The sequence below is a fragment of the Oncorhynchus keta genome, chromosome 35, assembly GCF_023373465.1.
Source record: "Oncorhynchus keta strain PuntledgeMale-10-30-2019 chromosome 35, Oket_V2, whole genome shotgun sequence".
Lineage (NCBI taxonomy): Eukaryota > Metazoa > Chordata > Actinopteri > Salmoniformes > Salmonidae > Oncorhynchus > Oncorhynchus keta.
In genome coordinates this window covers 71,944,976-71,951,609 of record NC_068455.1, presented here as the reverse complement: position 1 = coordinate 71,951,609, position 6,634 = coordinate 71,944,976, and the positions used below count along the sequence as shown (strand labels likewise).

The 6,634-nt window shown below is 39.4% G+C and overlaps 1 protein-coding gene across 6 annotated transcripts in view; it reads left to right on the top strand.

The window, feature by feature from the left end:
- The first annotated feature begins 2,387 nt into the window (after window positions 1-2,387).
- Window positions 2,388-6,634, top strand: part of mtm1 (myotubularin 1) — a 76,861-nt gene continuing 72,614 nt past the window's right edge. For 5 of the 6 annotated variants that reach the window (XM_052497646.1, XM_052497645.1, XM_052497644.1 and 2 more), the window contains exon 1: window positions 2,403-2,483. The gene's annotated coding sequence lies outside the window, so the exon portion shown is untranslated. Of the gene's footprint in view, window positions 2,484-6,634 lie in introns of all 6 variants that reach the window. The other variant, XM_052497647.1, reaches the window with a different exon arrangement.

The window sequence follows — 6,634 nt, the reverse complement described above, 5'->3', positions numbered from 1 at the left end:
CTGGTTGATATGGTGTCATAATGAATGTAATACTGGTTGTAATGATGTCATAATTAAGGTAAAACTGGTTGATATGGTGTCATAATGAATGTAATACTGGTTGTAATAATGTCATAATTAAGGTAAAACGGGTTGATATGGTGTCATAATGAATGTAATACTGGTTGTAATGATGTCATAATTAAGGTAAAACTGGTTGATATGGTGTCATAATGAATGTAATACTGGTTGTAATGATGTCATAATTAAGGTAAAACTGGTTGATATGGTGTCATAATGAATGTAATACTGGTTGTAATAATGTCATAATTAAGGTAAAACTGGTTGATATGGTGTCATAATGAATGTAATACTGGTTGTAATGATGTCATAATTAAGGTAAAACTGGTTGATATGGTGTCATAATGAATGTAATACTGGTTGTAATAATGTCATAATTAAGGTAAAACTGGTTGATATGGTGTCATAATGAATGTAATACTGGTTGTAATGATGTCATAATTAAGGTAAAACTGGTTGATATGGTGTCATAATGAATGTAAAACTGGTTGATTTGTCATAATGAATGCAAAACTGGTTAATATGATGTCATAATGAATGTAAAACTGGTTGATATGTCATAATGAATGCAAAACTGGTTAATATGATGTCATAATGAATGTAAAACTGGTTAATATGATGTCATAATGAATGTAAAACTGGTTGATATAATGTCATAATGAATCTTGCCCACTGTGGAAATCACTCTCTGAACCCCAGTAACATGGGCTTGCCTATAACTAGGGCCTGGTGAAGTAATTGATCAGGAAATGCTTGTTTTATCTATAGTATATAATTAGGATCAGGAGTTTTTCCTGACATGCTTGGTCTGACCAGAAAGAACTCTTGCCCTTACTATGTAGGCTATGACACAAACCTATGGACATAAACTCTGCCTATTGACAGTGTTTGACTGAAATAAATTCCTTGCCGGTACTATTATACTTATAGGTGCAGGAGCTCCACCATACTTTTGTGCTAATAGTTTAAAAGAGGTGCAGGAGCTCCACCATACTTTTGTGCTAATAGTTTAAAAGAGATGCAGGAGCTCCACCATACTTTTGTGCTAATAGTTTAAAAGAGGTGCAGGAGCTCAAGCAGTAACAAATGTGAGGTCCTGGTATTCAGCTTCAGTGAGCTCCTGCCCAAGTCAAGCACTGCCTACTGAACCAAATCAAATTACATACATGGACCTCCTTCTGGAAATTCTGCTTCCTGATTCTTTCACTATGTAACTTTAAAGCATTTTCTAAAAACTAGGCAAGTCAGTTAAGAACAAATTCTTATTTTCAACAACGGCCTACCCCAGCCAAACCCTAACCCGGATGACGCTGGGCCAATTGTGCGCTGCCCTATGGGACTCCCAATCACAGCCGGTTGTGATACAGCCAGTAATCGAACCAGGGTCTGTAGTGATGCCTCTAACACGGAGATGCATTGCCTTTGACCGCTGCGCCACTCGGGAACTTCACAAGTCTGGGAGTCAGCGAGGTAAAAATATGTTCCCAGATAGGCTGCCAAAGGCTTTTTGCCCCGCCTGATTCCCCAGTTGCTCAAAAAATCCAGTGTATATCATGCAATTGGACACATTTTTGGGCAGGGGCATGGAATGGCCATTCTCTAAATCCCTGGCATCGACAGCTTTCAGATGTTTTATCAAAAGCACCACGGCTGTGTCTCTTTCCTTGTATATTTCACTGCTTCCTTCCCTCGTGTATTTTGTTCCATGATCACTGATTCGTCAAGACATGACAGGACGGGTGAAAGCATGGATGGATGAGTCAAATCCTGTCTTTGCAACGACGGTGGTCTAACTAAGTTGCTGTATAATGCCTGTATGGTATAGGATAAGGGAGTCTCCCTGTCTCTAATGTAAATCTGGCTGAGTAATAGGCCTAATGATTTTAGGGGTTAATGTTAAGATCAGGGGAGGCTGGTGGGAGGAGGTATAGGAGGACGGGCTCCTTGATAATGGCTGGGATGATACGAATTAAACGGTTTCAAACATATCAAACGTATGTTCCATTTATTCCATTACAGCCATTACAGTAAGGTCGTTTTCCTCTAGTTCATCCCACCAGCTTCCTGTGGTTAATATAAGATACAATAAGCTATAATAGCTGAGCTTACACTTCCCCTACCTACTGTCGGTCATATTTCAACAGAAAACAATGTACATTTCCTTGTCTATATTTCATATCAATAAACACATGAATACAATATAGCCGCGGAAAAACATCCATAAACCATTATAGCTGGAAATATCAGGATTTACCGTTTACCAATGAAAAATACAACTCCCTAAACTCTTTGCAGGTCCGACTTGACAACCGTCCAATCCGCGTCATGACAGCTCCGCACGTGACTCTGGGTGAAGTTCTTCTTCCTGAGAGCGGTGCAAAACACACCGACAAAATTTGGGAACGGAGAATAGCAGTTTGTGGGTAAGTAACATAAATCACGAGGAAAATACCACGGCGTAGACATTTTTGTGGGCTTTTCGACAGCGGTTGGTTGATGTTACATTGTGCTGAGACGAAAGAAATTGTGTTATTTGAGTTCTAAAGTATCTATCGGTTTGTTTTTCTGGCCTTCGCGGTTTCCTGGTCGCGACTCGCTCCATGATGTCTATGCACTGACCCGAGCGTTGGCGCTGGAATGGGGCAGGGGCGAAGTTGTAAAAGTTGGGTTGTCGTCTGTTTGAAGCCTTCATTTGGATGAATTCAGTTCAGTTGGTAGTTATTGCTTGTGTTTAAAATGTTATTCATGCAGTAACGTATTTAGGGTTGAAACAGAATGGTTTTTTCCACCCCACACATTGAAGCTAGTTTCGCATTCCATTTATTCGACGCCTCACTCGCTTCGGGGCAACTAGGCGAGTTTGTTGGGACATTTAATGTTGCTGTTCAGTGGTGGGAAAAATATCCAATTGTCATACTTGAGTAAAAGGAAAGATACATTTTTCATAAATTAAAGTCAAGTGAAAGTCACTCAGCAAAACAAATACTACTTGAATAAAAGTCTACACGTATTTGGTTGTACATGTAAGTTATTGCTAAAACATACTAAAGTATCAAAAGTAAAAGTGTAAATAATTTCACTAATGTACGGATAGACAGGGACACACTGCAACACTCGGACATAATTTACAAATCAAGCATGTGTTTAGTGAGTCTGCCAGATCAGAGACAGTAGGGATGTTCTCTGTTTAGTGAGCTCCAGATCAGAGGCAGTGGTGATGACCAGGGATGTTCTCTGTTTAGTGAGTCCTCCAGATCAGAGGCAGTGGTGATGACCAGGGATGTTCTCTGTTTAGTGAGTCTGCCAGATCAGAGACAGTAGGGATGACCAGGGATGTTCTCTGTTTAGTGAGTCTGCCAGATCAGAGGCAGTAGGGATGACCAGGGATGTTCTCTGTTTAGTGAGTCCTCCAGATCAGAGGCAGTGGTGATGACCAGGGATGTTCTCTGTTTAGTGAGTCTGCCAGATCAGAGACAGTAGGGATGACCAGGGATGTTCTCTGTTTAGTGAGTCTGCCAGATCAGAGACAGTAGGGATGACCAGGGATGTTCTCTGTTTAGTGAGTCTGCCAGATCAGAGACAGTAGGGATGACCAGTGATGTTCTCTTGATAAGTGTTTGAATTTGACCATTTTCCTGTCCAGCTAAAGCATTAGAAATCTAATGAGTACTTTTGGGTGACAGGGAAAATGTATGTAGTAAAAAGTACATCATTTTCTTTAGGAATGTAGTGGAGTGGAAGTTGTCAAAAATATAAATAGTAAAATACAGATACCCCCAAAAAAACGACCTTAAGTAGTACTTTAAAGTATTTTCACCTAATTACTTCACACCACTACAGCTAACATTACTTGATTTTTGGGAGTCTGGCTAGCCATCAATGTATTATTTCATATAATCTTAGTGATATGGTTTCATTTAAAACATTACTGATTAATTTCTCATGTTGTTGCATTGCAAGTTTCACTTCACTTGGGACATTCCCATGCTACTTTGTTGCTATTTGCCCACTGACTTGATACACATTGAAAGTTGGGGAGTTTTCTAGCCCTTTTGATCATGACTCTCAGATCCCTTACATTACACATAAGTAATTGGATCAAGGCGTCTTCCGTACGGGGGAGTATTGTTAAGAGCCATGGCGTTTGGTCTGAATATTAACACGCATCTCTTTTGGTACGGTTTTGGAAGCACATCAGCAAGAAATAATTTTTGAAAAACAAAAGGTTAAATTGATACACACCTTTTTCATAGGGTTAGTGTCCCCACACTGCCATATCTCCATGTTACAGCGCTTGTTTACAGGAAACTGACAGAAGCGACCACCTGTGCTAATTAGGGTAAGTGTATGTATTTAGCCCACTAAAATAGAAGTTTAGACATTTCTAACATATACTGCCCTAATTTTGTATAAAAAAAATAGAGTTAAAATGAAAGATTAATCTCTCATATGAAGCTTTATGACTTTACTAAAAAAAACTCTTGGAACTAGGGGGCAATAGTTCCCAAAGTAAACGGGCTATTTTGTCAGGACAAGATGCTAGAACATGTAGTTGACAGCTTAGGATAGAAAACACTCTAAAGTTTCCAAAACTGTAAAAATATTGTCTGTGAGTATAACAGAACTGATATTGCAGGCGAAAGCCTGAGAAAAATCCAATCAGGAAGGGACTCTTATTTAGAAAGCTCTGCGTCCCTATTGAGCAGTGAATGGGCTTCCCTAATGTGTCTAGTGTCACAATGCATACTTTCAGGCTTTTATTTTGGTGTTTCATATTAGCCAACCACTGAATAATCCATTTCAATTCATTTAAATGTTCAAAACTGACATTTTATCTAAAGTATAAGTATATAAATGTCCCCTAAAGTTATTAAAATAAACTGATCATTGCTATTCATCGTGAAAGTAGCACTTATAACAGGTTGTGTCCAATCGTTTCCACAGAGAGCAGTGTAGAGTTAGGTTTTTGTTCTTGCCAACCAGTACACACCTGATTCAACTAATCATAGACTTCATTCAATACATACATGATTAATTGAATCAGGTGTGTAATTACTTGGTTAGAACACCACCCTGGTCCCTCTATGGCAGGGGTGTCAAAGTCAAATGGACGGAGGGCCAAATAAAAAATTTAGCTACAAGCCGAGGGCCGGACTGTTCGAATGTTCATTGAAAAATGTTTAAATGACGCATATAGTCTAGTGAACCTAATTGAACCTACTGAAAACCTAACAAATATATTCCAATATGATCAGATAAATAAAGCAATATTTTCTTATGGCTCTGTCAGTAATCTTTAATTTTCAACAGACACAAAAGACAAATTTCCTTTATATAAAAATCCCCATAACATGAACATTAAATGAAAGAAACCGGTATTCAAGGCACCATCAGTAGCCTATATTTTCTATTTTAGCAAAAGTGGGCTAAATTTACTTCAAAGAAAAAAACAATAATAGCAATTTTCTATCATCCACTCAACTGAAATATTTTTAAAATATAATTGGATTGAAATACAATAAAATAAAGTGCAAAAATCTATTAATCAAAAACAACACTTTGTTTAAGGAGAAGTAACATGCAGTGAAAACAAATATTAAACTTTAACTTTTAAACTTGAACTGAGTAAAAACTCTAAATATGTGATTGCACAGTAATGTTCACTTGTTTGAGGTTGAGGGTGATACTTGGTGGTGTCCCATCTTTTCCACAAGTTCATCAATGTTCGGGGTAAGGCTCTGAGCTGAGGAAATCCTCAGAATTGAGTGGAGGTGTTCAGCAGTAAGTCGACTTCTGTGTGATGTTTTGTTCAAGTTCATCAAAGAAAACAGTTGTTCACACAGGTATGTGCTGCCAAACATAGACAACGTTTGAGCAGCCTGGATGCGCAGCTGGGGCATTGTGTCGGGAGGAAACGGGCGAACTCCGCAGCACCCACTGCCGCATATTTTGCCCTCAGTGCATCATTGCATTGGAGGTCAATCAACTCCATTTGGAGGTTTGGTGGTGAGCTTTCCACGTCAACAGCAAATGGGTTACCGAGCAGTTCCAACCTACTTTTTGTGCTTCAAAGTCAGCAAATCGGCGTCGAAAGTCAGCGGCAAGCATACCTATTTTATCAGCCAACTGTGCGCTCGGGAACGCACTGGTAGAGAGCTTCTCTTTCATGGTCTGGCAGCTGGGAAAGTGGCTCAAATTTTCTTTCCGCATCTGCGTCTCCCACAGAGTCAGTTTGGTTTTAAATGCCTTCACTGTACTGTACATATCAGAGATGACACGATCCCGACCCTGCAGCTGCAAGTTCATTGCATTCAGATGACTCGTAATGTCACACAGAAAAGCCATTTCACACAGAAACATTTCGTCTCGGAGTTGTGTTGTGTCTTTCCCTTTGCTGTCCAAGAACAGACAAATCTCCTCACGAAGCTCGAAACATCTTTGAAGCACCTTTCCCTGGCTTAGCCATCGCACCTCTGTGTGATAAGGCAAATCACCATGCTCCGTTTCTAACTCTGTCAGAAATGCCTTGAACTGGCGGTGATTCAAACCTTTGGCTCTGATAAAGTTAACTGTG